The 14,664-nt window shown below is 40.6% G+C and overlaps 1 protein-coding gene across 3 annotated transcripts in view; it reads right to left on the minus strand.

The window, feature by feature from the left end:
* Positions 1 to 14,664, minus strand: part of btbd11b (BTB (POZ) domain containing 11b) — a 268,189-nt gene that overhangs the window by 233,573 nt on the left and 19,952 nt on the right. The gene's annotated exons all lie outside the window — the stretch shown is intronic.

Consider the following 14,664-nt stretch of genomic DNA (forward strand, 5'->3'; position numbering starts at 1 on the left):
TGTTAGTACACAGATACACATCATCTGTAATCATCCAAGTCAAAGGGCAAGAAACATGTCAGCATCACAACAGGTCCAAAATGTGTCTCTACTCACTCGTTTACTTCTAGTATGTACTACAGTAACACTTGGGGAGTATGTGCTAACAGACTTTTGCATATACTGAATATTTGGATCAGGGTTTGTCTCACCCTCTCCAAAGTGTCACTATACTGTGAAGTGAGTGTTAAAATTCAACCCCTTGTCCGCCTTGTGACACCTTGGTAATGGATCAAATAGGGGGTTGCCTGTTGGGGTGAAATACGGTGGGGACGTTGTGTGCCCCATGGCCACTACGATAGCTATGAAAGCCCAACAGGAACCCTGAATATGAGATGGCTAATGGGGCTCTGGTGAAACAAGAAGTCTTCAACGACAGATCAGGTGGAGGAGGTAATGGTTTGCAACTCAACAACTGTGAAGGTAAATAAAGGCTGAAACAGGTCCTCAGACCCTGAGTGACTGGGATTTCCCAGGATCTGTCAAGGACCGTTTGTTTGTCGGCATGCAATGGCATTCCCATGTTAAACAAACCTACACATAGGCATCTCTAGACAAACTGCAGGAGAAAGGGCATGTGCACATACGTGAGGTTGTGAGATTACCTGTGACCTGAAACATTTGCTTGATGATGTTCCCGCGTCATGCATGCTAACATCCGTAAAACGTCTAGCAACTCACTTCAGAGTTATCTGGTTACGAAAATCCCATTTTTAATTTAGAAGTGTTTATTTCTTGATGTCTACCAAATATATGAGAAACATATTATATTTATAAAAATAAGCTGTTTCAAAGCATTATCCGCCATCTTGGTTTATTTTGCTCAAGTGAGGAGCTATAGTTGTCATCATGCTGCCTTTCTTTACTTTGATTGGCAGTCACCGTGTCCTTCCCAGCATCCTTGTGCAGCTCAGGGCAAGCCCTTACACGATCGATTACATTGCTACCAAATAAATGTATGTCATGGCATCTGATCGCTTGAATTTGGACCCATCAAGCGTCGAAATTATAAACTGTTTTCAGACAGCACAAATTTTGATCATATTGAGAATAAAATAATACTATGTATATGTCACGGACATGAACGAGCAAAGCTCTTCAGCATCTCACCATGTCTAACTAACAGAATAACGTGATGTTCAACTTACAGCTGAAGACAGAATGCGTTCCTGTGAGCGGAATGAAGAGAGAAGCAGGATGTGGTGCTTTGGGATCTCAAAAAAAACACACATTTTGATCTTTTAACTTTTATCATGGTTGATACAGCCAACTGCAACACATGATCGTGGCATTCTCTGTGAAAACTGGTGTACGAGGTCTGTCCATAAAGTATAGGTCCTTTTTATTTTTTTCAAAAACTATATGGATTTCATTCATATGTTTTTACGTCAGACATGCTTGAACCCTCGTGCGCATGCATGAGTTTTTCCACACCTGTCGGTGATGTCATTCGCCTGTGAGCACTCCTTGTGGGAGGAGTCGTCCAGCCCCTCGTCGGAATTCCTTTGTCTGAGAAGTTGCTGAGAGACTGGCGCTTTGTTTGATCAAAAGTTTTTCTAAACCTCGAAAATCGAAGTGGACACGGTTCGAAAAATTAAGCTGGTTTTCGGTGAAAATTTTAACGGCTGATGAGAGATTTTGAGGTGATACTGTCGCTTTAAGGACTTCCCATGGAGCGAGATGTCGCGCAGCGCTCTCAGGCGCCGTCGTCAGCCTGTTTCAAGCTGAAAACCTCCACATTTCAGGCTCTATTGATCCAGGACGTCGTGAGAGAACAGAGAAGTTTCAGAAGAAGTTGGTTTCAACATTTTATCTGGATATTCCACTGTTAAAGGAGATTTTTTTAATGAAAGACGTGCGGACGGGTCCGCGCGTCAGGACACAGCCAGCGCGGTGCGGCGGCACAGGAAAAACACCTCCGTGTTGATAACCATTTGTAAAATCCAGGCGGCTTTTGATGGCTTTCAGTGGAGTGAGTATATGAGAAATTGTTTAACAGCTGGACATGTTCCAACTTGTCCTTAAGGCTTCCAACGGAGGTGGTGTTTTTCCTGTGGCGGAGCCTCGCGGCGGCTGCGAGCCGACGCTGCAATCCATCCGCACATCCTTCATTAAAAAAAATCTCCTTTAACAGTGGAATATCCGGATAAAATGCTGAAACCGACTTCTTCTGAAACTTCTCTGTTCTCTCACGACGTCCTGGATCAATAGAGCCTGAAATGTGGAGGTTTTCAGCTTGAAGCAGGCTGACGACGGCGCCTGAGAGCGCTGAGCGACGTCTTGCTCCGTGGGAAGTCCTTAAAGCGACAGTATCACCTCAAAATCTCTCATCAGCCGTTAAAATTTTCACCGAAAACCAGCTTAATTTTTCGAACCGTGTCCACTTCGATGTGTCTCACAGGTTTAGAAAAAATTTTGATCAAACAAAGCGCCAGTCTCTCAGCAACTTCTCAGACAAAGGAATTCCGACGAGGGGCTGGACGACTCCTCCCACAAGGAGTGCTCACAGGCGAATGACGTCACCGACAGGCGTGGAAAAACTCACTCATGCGCACGAGGGTTCAAGCATGTCTGACGTAAAAACACATGAATGAAATCCATATAGTTTTTGAAAAAAATTAAAAGGACCTATACTTTATGGACAGACCTCGTATATTAAGTAGAAAAAACTGTGGCAGAATGATGCGAGCACGATGGACGTCAAGTAGGAAATAAGCACGACAGCGGTTTGTTTTTAGCAGCTCGCTGGTTACTATGCGCGTTGCTATGTGCGCACGAATCACGGACCCGGATGCAACTGTGCACCAGGAAAGGATAAATTTAAAACTGTAAATACTCAAAAAAAAAAAAAAAAAATTCCATACTGTGTCACCTACACTTTAAAGGCTAATGAATAAAATTAGCGTGGTGCCAAAGAAAATTATTTTTATGACTTAAATGCTAAAAACCCAAAGACCGTACACAGCTTTAATGTCAGTTGGAGCAATAGCTTCTGAGCTAACTGTGCCGACGCAGGCAGATCCTCTTCCCTTCTCGAGTAAAACAACACTCAATCTGTTGTACGGGCTGCCAGCTGGGTGCAAAATAAACTGTATTGCTGTCTTCTCTTAATCAACTGAAGTAAACTTGTCTGGAACTCCGCCTGCCTGTGCCAGGCTCCATTCCTCACTCCCTTCCCGACCGTGCAATTAATACCAGATATGGTCCTGAGCCACATGTAATGCTGCGTGCTCTTCTCCCTGCATGTGTTCGTGCATAATCATGCAAGAATCTGACTGTTGTTACCTTTTCTATGAGTAAGTGTATGCTCCTGTTCAGGTTTCTCGAAAACCAAATGTGCTATATCTTACTTGCAAAAACAACTGGGACTGGTTTCCACTGTGGCATACAGTTGTATCGTTGCAGACTGCTGTCAGCCTTCTTTCAGCATGTGTGCAACAGGCAGTGCCATCACACAGCAGCACTGACTATTAGATGGAGTACAAAAAAAAAATCTACAAATAGAAGGAGAGAGGCATTCCTTCACTTTAGAGCAGTAGCCCAAAATCAGCACACATCTGGCCAGGTCAAGTCTGGAATCTTGCAGAGGTGGTACATGGTCCCTTATCCACCACCTCACAGAACCACCTTCATCCTGACTGGCAACCACCCAGGTAGACCTGGCAAGCACCCAGCCAGACTATTGGTCCATCCCTAACTGCCAAAAGTAGTCATCTGTCTTTCACAGTCAGGCAATACACTCCCTTGGCTTCTTCCCAGATTGTGGTGTTTTCAGTGCCGAGGCACCTGAACATCCTCAGAGAGACACCCCACATGACCATAGTGTTATAACTGATATTCAGTAAAAAAGTACAAGTAGTATAGCTCATCTGAGTGGCCATAAATAACTACTGACCTGGTATCAAAGACACTCAATTGTCTACTTGAATCATGAGTTATTGTCTAAATCTCACACACAATAACACTGGAAGCACCAGTAACAGGGATGTTCCAGATCATATCATTGTTGATGTACCAGTAGAATTTCGAGCTATAATAAAAATGTGTTCACTCACTCATCTACTCACTACCTGGTGATGATAGACGCATCCACGTAGTGCAGAAGCATATTACAGAACCACAGAGTACCACTGCAAACAGTAGAGTGTGTGCCTCAATCTCCTCTGTGCAGTGCAGCACGTGTGTTGCCTTATACAACACATACAAGGTCTCTACCACTACTAAATGGTACGTGTAGTGCGTTAGAGCAGATATACTGCCCCTATAGAGATGAGATTAGATAAAACTTTAATGATCCCTTGAGAAGACTCCCTCTGGCAAACTGATGTTCCAGCAGCATTGTATAGTAGCACACAGGGTAAGAAGCACACAGAGTATCAGTGAAATACCAGAAATACAGATCAATACTGATTTACTGGCTACTACTGTTGCTCTCCTTCCTGTCGCCTGTCTTCCTGTTACTCCTCGGGCCACAGCGGAAGTCCATCACAGGTGCTGCTCCTCCTCTAGATAACCCTCTCAACTTGGGAGAGTGTATAATCATCATAATCGCCTATGAACTCGCTAAATTAACACCATCCACAGCCTCGCTTTGCCACTGTTTACATGCGCTGTGAGACAGCGGAACTCTGCTGGCACCGCGGTGCATTCTAGGAAGCAAAGGCAGCCGCCAGGAGCATTACGGGAAATGCTGAAACACCAAATTGGTGCTAATTAGCATGTTATTGCAACACAGGTCAATTGTAAGAAATTGTTTGTCTTTATATTAAGCAAACGTCAGATGAAGAATATGTTTTTAGTCAAACAGTGTGCCAACTGCCTGTCAAATCAAAGAGCTGAGATTTTCACTTGAAGGTAAAGTTGACATTTCTGGGTTTGATACTCATGAAACTTCATATATATATATATATATATATATATACACACACACATTTTTTATGTACTAACTAGATAGTATGCATGGTTTTGACAACAATAACATTAATTCCATTCTAAATAACTTTTTTTCTTTTTTTTCACCTCCATGCAGCAAAAATAATTTGGACCCGGCCTTGGCCCAAATCTAAGGAAGCGTACTGCATTCACTGGATAAAAAATAATTTGACCACTGAAAAAATCTCAGGATCTCATAATTATGAGAAAATATCTCATAATTACGAGAAAAGATCTCGTAATTACGACATCAGGATCTCGTAATTATGAGATCAGTGGTCAAATTTTTTTTTTATCCAGTGAATGCAATACACTTCCGTACAAATCATCACAGGGATTGTTGCATCACAATGGCAATATCAAAATTTATCTTTAAAATTCTTTTAACTTCATTCTGTCATTGGTGCGGTGGGATCTGTTATCTTGGCTAAAATCAGCACCTGCTGCACTGATGACTTCATGAAGCTTCCTTTCAAATTCCAAATGATTTTAAATTTAAAAATTTTACACTTCATGTTGCTGTAGTGGAAGCTGCAGCCGCGGCTAAAACTGGCAGTGTCCTGCTGCAGTATGGCAACATGAAGGGTTTTTTTTTTTGCTAAATTTTCATCACCTTGTCGAAACCTTGTATCATTGTTTTTTACAGTAACTGTATTAATTTTTGCTTGTTTTATTGTATATTTTTGTTTTTATATACTTTATTAATTACACCGATCTGATGTATATATGTGCCATTATGTGTGACTAAAATATTGAATATTAATATGAAGGAAGATGGCAGGAGCCGCACAACAGATGTCAGAGCTTGTGATGGACTGACACATGAAACAAGTGGAGACCAATGCAGACTCTCAGACATGGCTGGTTGTGATGAATAACAGGCTTTATCTTGAAACCAGGCATTGGGTTCGGTACACAGGTAGTCAGACATGGAAGCAGAGGTATCAGACATGGTACAGGCTGGGATGTGATCCATAAACCAGGCAGGGTTCGTTCACATGGCGTCAAGGTATATAGCAGGCAAAACAAAGGCAAAGTCAAAATACAGGCAGAGTTCAGGATACGGCAAGGCGGAGGTCGGAGCACAAAAGCAAGGTCAAAACACACGAGCAATACTGAACAAAAACGAGAGGCGAGAAAGTGCACAAAGTCAACAATCAGGCCGTGAGCTGTGGAACTGTGAGGGTTTTGAAGAGAGAGCAAACTAATCAGGTTGATGTGAAGGAGGTGTGGTGAAGTGAACAAAGAGGAGAGAAGAAAGGCAAGAGTGTGCAGGAAGGCAAAACAAAAGTGGTGCAAAACAAGATAAGTAGGTGACAGAAGAACTAACAGAATAACGTGATGTGTTCTAGACAAACAATAATGCGTGAGCAAAACAAAAAGGGGCAGAACTAAGAAATACTGTGACTAGTCTAAAGAGGGCAAAGAGACAAATGACTAACTAGAAAATAAATGATAAGCAAACAAAACCAGAGGTTATAGAAAAGCACAATAAATAACAAACAGAACTTAACCTGATAAGAAACACTACAAGATAAATAAACAAAATGTTGGGGAAAGTGTAGTGACACGGACCCACAACAGGGGGCGCAAATGAACGGTCAATAGATGAGCCAAAAGGTAACAATTTAATGTTGTGAATGTGCACAACGATTATACAGACAATCACAGAATCTGATAGCAGTCAATACACAAAGGTGACGTGTGGGCAGGCTCGAGGATAGAAGACGTCTGTCCTGAGAAGAGCCGGAACCACACAATTTCCACCGCCACAGAACCTGGTGAATACTGGAGCCGCCAAGTCCCGAATTCCCAGGTGATCACCGTCCCCGACTGTCGGATCTGGTACTGCTGGCGAGGAGCACAAACAGTGAGATGTGGGTGTGTGCACACCCAGTAACAAAAACAGTCAGAAGGTGGAAAGTCACCTCCACCTCTAATCACACACTCGTGCAGCTCCTGTTAAACCACTTATCTGGTTTGGGTGTGAAGCGAAGCCGTCGCTGTTCACACCAAACGCCAATACAGCAGATAAGGCACACCACAGGAAAACGGCTGCAAAAGAGTTCAGACTATTATTTAGTTTTAAATCAGCAGAGAAATTACCTTCACAGGTAGATGATATCTCGGCAGCGAGGTGGAGATGACGTCCGGTCTTTATGGAGTGAGATGATGAAGTGTAGATGGCCGGGGGTGACAGCTGTCACTCATTATCTCTTGACAGCTGTCACCCCCGGCTGTGTCCATGGCGGCGGCGCCCTCTCGTGCCTGAAGCCCGCACTTCAGGCAGGGCGCCCTCTAGTGGTGGGCCAGCAGTACCTCCTCTTCTGGCGGCCCACACAACACAAAACCTGAGACTAAAGCATAAAACAATAAATGTGATAAACAGAACAAAACTAAGACTAAAACAACTAAAGGGACCAAGAGTGAAAGCAAAACAATAAGCATTAAAGTAAAACAATAAATGTGGTAAGCAAATGATACACAGAGAACAAATCAAACAAAACCAATTACAACCGAAGCATGACCATGAAAACTGAACGTGACATAGAAGATAAACAGGGTCAAGAACAATACCAGCAGGGCCAAAAGGGCCAGATCATGACAACAGATTGTGGTACAGAAGGATGAAAATATCTCTAACGAGGCTACATTTTCCATACATAGAGCACTGTAAAATGCTACTGTGTGTCTAAAGGATACAAATTTTTGCACACTTTGAATAATTAGTTCCCACATTAGATTAGTTTGTGCACTCTGCTTATTTGAACATGCTAAATTGAGAATTTCCTGTATATTTGTATTGTCTATTGTGTTAGTAGCATGGCCCAAGCAGTGGGTTGCTCCTTTGAGTCTGATCTGCTTGAGGTTTCTTCCTCAAATCATCACAGGGAGTTTTTCCTTACCACTGTCGCCTGTGTACTTGCTCTACGGGTTGGTAAGGTTGGTAAGGTTGGACCTTACTTGTGTGAAGCGCCTTGAGGCAACTTTGTTGTGATTTGGCGCTATATAAATGAAATAAATAAAATTAAAGTGACACTGAATAGACATTGCTGTTGTTTATGAGGGCATCGGCATGATATTTGAAAGACAATAATGACGTGTAAAGGTCCGGTGAAACAGACCGCATAAGTAATTTAGTAATTATTCTGATGTTCGATTAAGTTAGTGAGGTGAGAGATCTCCCACATCTCACCCAAACACAGATATACCACCAACCCGATGCCCTATCACCCAGAAAAATGAGTTCCTGTGTTCAAAGTTCCAATGTAGACATGTAATTGCTTATGGATGAGATAACCATGATAGTGGAGCAGATAACTGTAACAATTGTTTATTTCTGGAAACAAGCGCCAAAATTGGAACACATACTCCTCAAACATTACTCTTTTGAAAAAACTGAGTATCCACTTGAATTTTCAGTAGGCGGCCAGGTAGGGGTCAGTTGAAGAATTACACAGGGGTCAAAATTTAAAAATGCTCCAATCATATTGAAAGCTATACCACATTATTTGTCTGATCACAACGATACCAAAAAGGTATAGTTTGGACTGTCTATGACCGAATGTTATGGAGTTATGGGGTAAAAACAGCAAGAATGGTGACAAAGGTCAGTTTCAGTTTGTACAGGGGTTAGAAGTTAAAGTTGCTCCAATTTTGGTAAAAAGTGGTGCAAATTATTTGTTGAACTAATAGGATTAATAAATGAAATAGTTTTGACTGTGTTGAATGCTTGGTCTGCAAGGTAAAGGTAGAGCAATGTCGACGTCCATTGGATTCTATGACATGTGACATATGTTACCCTGTAACATGATAACTAAGCATGCCACATAGTGCAAACTATTCCTTTTTAAAACCCTATTAACTCAACCAATAATTTGCATCACATTTTACAATATTTAGAGCAACTTTAACATCTGACCCCTGTACAAACTAATGCTGACCTTTGTTACCATTCTTGTTGTTTTTACCCCATAACTCCATAACATTCAGTCATAGATAGTCCAAACTATACCTTTAGGGTATCGCTGTGATCAGACAAATAATGTGGTTTAGGTTTCAATATGATTGAAACATTTTAAAATTTTGACCCCTGTGTAATTCTTCAATTGACCCCTACCTGGCCGCCTACTGAAAATTCAAGTGGATACTCAGTTTTTTCAAAAGAGTAATGTCTAAGTATTTGTGCCAACTTTGGTGCTTGTTTCCAGATTTGAATGATTCCTCTCTAAATATTCTGTTATCTGCTGCACTATGAGATTGTCCCACACTTATTCAAAATCCTCAATTATTTCAAGAAGACACTCATTAAGTGTCTATCATAGATCCAGAGAGTTATGTTGAGTTGCTCCCCAGCCGCTGACACTCACATATACCAACAGATACGTATTATTTAGTCAAAGAATGGGCCCATCTTCTTCAGCACAGCTACTTCTCAGCTTTTCGTCGGGTTCAAATGTCCATTCACGGAGCCCAGTTCATCCACTTAAGCTTGGATCTCAGTTCTGACATTTTCAAAACTCAGACACTCCAACTCCTTACTCCTCAAATCAGTGCAAACCAAACAGAAGAGCAGTAATGTAGATGCATGCAGACACCATTCAACAACAGCCCCACTGAATAGTGCATCAACAGAGGTGCTAGAACAACATTAGGTGCTAGATGCATCAGTGTGAGGATTGGTGAGGTGAGGTTTCAAAGATGACACGTCAAAGGTACATTCTTTTGCAAAAACTTCAAGGTACACTTCAGCATGACCCAAGGTTGAGCAATTTTTCTCAACAACACTTCAGTGCTCAGCTACATTCAGACCAAAAACATCAGTGAGGGAGTAAGCCACTCTGACTGAGCCACACTTCCATTGTTACTGAAAATTTGGGGTACCTAAAAAGTTTGCACAAAGTGCCGTCATTTTCTGACATTTGACACGATGATGATAATATAGCAGAATTAATACTGATATACAACAGTTCACATGATATGAATGACACATTTAAAAAATAAAAATTCCTTTTGGCAACAATCAGCAAGGAAAAGCAAAAGATATTTGTCCCGAATAAGCAGCAGCGACAGCGTAAAAAGAACAATACCACAGAGGAACAGTTGAGGGCAGTTGATCAAATTACCTCAAATTACACTCTTAACAGTGTCACATTTCACATGCTACTGAAAACACATCCATGAAGACGCTGTCTTTGCCTGCAGCTAAACTGAGGCCACGACTGATGGAGAAGTTGATAACTGTCAGCACTTTGTGGACTTGTCTACAAAATGACTTATCTATATAAAATTTGTGATACAGTGTCCTCCAGAATTATTGGAACACTTGGTATTTCACACATTTATTTATGCCATTTCAAATACAAAAACTATAAATTTCTAAAATGATCTTCCTTAAACTCAAAGTGAAAGTAAATCTCTACAACTTAATATAAAATAATTAAAAATATAAAAGCCAAGATGATGGGTTGCATAAGTAATGGAACACTTTGGTATAATACCTGTAAATAATTGGTTTTATTACCAGTTTTTTCAGTCAGGGGATGGATACATGAACATTTCCAAGTCACTGAATATGTCTTGGACTTTATTTACATCAATTATTAAGAAATACAAACAGTATGGCACTATGTGGTAAATCTATATGGAGTTCTCAAAAACTGAGTGACTGTGCAAGAAGGAGAAGAGTTAGGAAAGCCGCCAAGACACCCAGAAGAAGTTATAGGCTTCTCTGGCTGTGATTGGAGGAATTGTGCATAGTGCACGTTTTGTATTTTGTATCCCCAGTTAAACAGCTTCATGGTACAGAGGAGAATATAGTGATATAGAGGAGGATTTTATTACACCAAAACATCAAATCTAGGCTTGCATCACAGATGTACCTTCTGGCAAATTCTAGCTGAACTTTCAGGTCTTCTTTTTAAGAAAGTGTGGCTCTTCCTCTTGATAAGGACAATAGTAAACCCAGAGAGTCAGAGTCCTCGTTCAGCTTCTTAGTTCCACTGAAATCCATTCATGTGTTTGGAAAGATCTTACTAAATCACAGACCAACCAAAATGAATAAAATAAACCAATTCTGAATCTACCCTGTTATCTAGATCCTTTCCAACATTGATTTTGGTTTTCCTTGACTGTTACTTTTAAATATTTTGAGTACTCTTGTGAAAAGTCAAACAAAACAATCAAGCAAACAGTCCGGAAAACATTATCACATGACCAAAAGGAACAAATTCAAACATGCAGTTGGTCTAGTGGTTAGGCGTTGGGCTTGAGACCAGAGGATCCTCGGTTCAAACCTGAGCATGACCGGAAAATCACTAAGGACCCTTGGGCAAGGTCCTTAATCCCCTAGTTGCTCCCGGTGTGTAGTGAGCACCTTGTATGGCAGCACCCTGACATTGGGGTGAATGTGAGGCACTATTCTAAAGCACTTTGAGAGTCTGATGCAGATGGAAAAATTTTAGTTAATTTCACAATGGCATCAAAAAGTTTTCTGAAGTTAACTTTACCATGATACACGAGCATGCAGAACCATGTCATTATGTATAGTAGGTTCACGTGTTTCCCAGTTAAAACATTCTGTCAAATCCAACCAACATCACAAAACATTTACACTGGAACCTCTGGTCTGTATCAAAAGCAAATACAGAAAGTACATTTATAAACAGATTGCTATTACTATCATTATTATTATTATTCAGAGCCAAACTGGAAGTTATTTAATCCTTACATGTGTTTTAAATTCATCAAAACTCTACATTACATTAGGATGACTTCACACAGAGAAATGGGACCATTTATAAGAGACAGTACACCAACAAAGAAGATAACCTAGGGGAAGGTTTTGTTTGTTTGTTTGCTTAGGAGAAAATTTGGTTTTTGACTTGAGAAGTGATTTGTTGTTTTAACGGAATAGAAGCATAATCTCACAAGTGATTTTTTATTTAATAGTAATGCTTCAACATTTCACAATTTGACGGTGCCTACAACATTTGCACAGCAAACCACTCCGTCTATGATGAGCTATTATTTTGAAATTAGGAAATTAAAAACCATCAAGTCAAGGTAACTGCCTCGGAAATGCTAGATACAGTAGTGTTCAGAATAATAGTAGTGCTATGTGACTAAAAAGATTAATCCAGGTTTTGAGTATATTTCTTATTGTTACATGGGAAACAAGGTACCAGTAGATTCAGTAGATTCTCACAAATCCAACAAGACCAAGCAACATGATATGCACACTCTTAAGGCTATGAAATTGGGCAATTAGTAAAAAAAAGTAGAAAAGGGGGTGTTCACAATAATAGTAGTGTGGTATTCAGTCAGTGAGTTCCTCAATTTTGTGGAACAAACGGGTGTGAATCAGGTGTCCCCTATGTAAGGATGAAGCCAGCACCTGTTGAACATGCTTTTCTATTTGAAAATGGGACGTTCAAGACATTGTTCAGAAGAACAGCGTAGTTTGAATAAAAAGTTGATTGGAGAGGGGAAAACCTATACACAGGTGCAAAAAATTATAGGCTGTTCATCTACAATGATCTCCAATGCTTTAAAATGGACAAAAAAAACAGAGACCCATGGAAGAAAATGGAAAACAACCATCAAAATGGATAGAAGAATAACACGAATGGCAAAGCCTCACCCATTGATCAGCTCCAGGATGATCAAAGACAGTCTGGAGTTACCTGTAAGTGCTGTGACAGTTAGAAGATGCCTGTGTGAAGCTAATTTATTTGCAAGAATCCCCCACAAAGTCCCTCTGTTAAATAAAAGACATGTGCAGAAGAGGTTACAATTTGCCGAAGAACACATCAACTGGCCTAAAGAGAAATGGAGGAATATTTTGTGGACTGATGAGAGTAAAATTGTTCTTTTTGGGTCCAAGGGCTGCAGACAGTTTGTGAGACGACCCCCAAACTCTGAATTCAAGCCACAGTTCACAGTGAAGACAGTGAAGCATGGTGGTGCAAGCATCATGATATGGGCATGTTTCTCCTACTATGGTGTTGGGCCTATATATCGCATACCAGGTATCATGGATCAGTTTGGATATGTCAAAATACTTGAAGAGGTCATGTTGCCTTATGCTGAAGAGGACATGCCCTTGAAATGGGTGTTTCAACAAGACAATGACCCCAAGCACACTAGTAACCAAGCAAAATCATGGTTCCAAACCAACAAATTAATGCCTCGCAAATGTGAAGAAATCATGAAAAACTGTGGTTATACAACTAAATACTAGTTTAGTGATTCACAGGATTGCTAAAAAAGCAGTTTGAACATAATAGTTTTGAGTTTGTAGCGTCAACAGCAGATGCTACTATTATTGTGAACACCCCCTTTTCTACTTATTTTTTTACTAATAGCCCAATTTCATAGCCTTAAGAGTGTGCATATCATGAATGATTGGTCTTGTTGGATTTGTAAGAATCTACTGGTACCTTGTTTCCCATCTAACAATTAGAAATATACTCAAAACCTGGATTAATCTTTTTAGTCACATAGCACTACTATTATTCTGAACACTACTGTACATACATCACATCAACTTGTTTTAAACATTTTCCACTTAAATCCTTCAGCCAAACGAAATCAGCTCAGACTTGAAGAGACACTATGGCAACTCGCTATATTACAATTGGAACCTCATCCCTGGGGTGGTACGCATCCTGGAGCAGTGCATATCGTGTTCCACTTGACATTTTTACGTGACATGCACATTTCGATAAGGAAATCAAAGCTTTACCCAACCATATAGAACAGTTTCCTGTTCTGGCACCATAACACATCCAAAGAAGGGAAACCCTACACCCACCTGCAAACAACACTGAGTCACAAATGGAGAGAGGAGCCTCTGACACCTTGATGCATGTGTTTCCGTGAGTGTGTGTGGGAGGCCTACCATATGCTGGATGGCTGTGTAGAACTGCAAGCTGCAGTAGAAGAGAACAGACATTATAGCACTAAGTATAGCTACTGTGTTTAATCCTCTTATATGATTCACTAAACATAAGAACAACTTCTTGAAATTCTTCTAAGGTTGATGTGCAACATGCTATACCATACTTAATAATAACATACTTCAAATTTCTATTGTGCACGCAGGACTACAGTGTCCCAGTAGTTACGTGGTTCATTATGTGTGGGGTAGGACCCCTCCAAGAGGTCTCATGACCAAAGAGCCACTCCTTCATAATCGCAAGGCCTTGTTTTTCCTTTCAAGCTGCACAAGTGAACATGTAAAATTTCAAAGCAAAAACAATGGGTGCTTCAAGACGTGGTTAAACAATTATTTCTCAACAATGGCCGTGTGAGCATTTTCTTCTTTATAATTTGCAGTTGTTTAATTGGTATCCCAGTGCAAAGTGTATGTATGTATGTGTGTGTGTATATATATTTTTTTCTTCTTCTTCTTTTTTTTTCTTTTTAATTTAACCAGGTTAGTCCCATTGAGATTGAGATCTATTTTGCAAGGGAGACATCGACAATTATAAAGTTTTCAATTCACATAACCTGCATGTTTTTAAATGTGGGAGGAAACCCACAAAGACACAGGGAGAATGTGCAAACTCCACACAGAAAGGCCACAGGTGGGAATCAAATCCATGACCTTCTTGCTGTGAGGCAACAGGGCTAACCATGAATCCACTGCACCACCCATATACAGTGGGGGAAATAAGTATTTGATCCACT

Source organism: Thalassophryne amazonica, chromosome 8, assembly GCF_902500255.1.
Source record: "Thalassophryne amazonica chromosome 8, fThaAma1.1, whole genome shotgun sequence".
NCBI lineage: Eukaryota > Metazoa > Chordata > Actinopteri > Batrachoidiformes > Batrachoididae > Thalassophryne > Thalassophryne amazonica.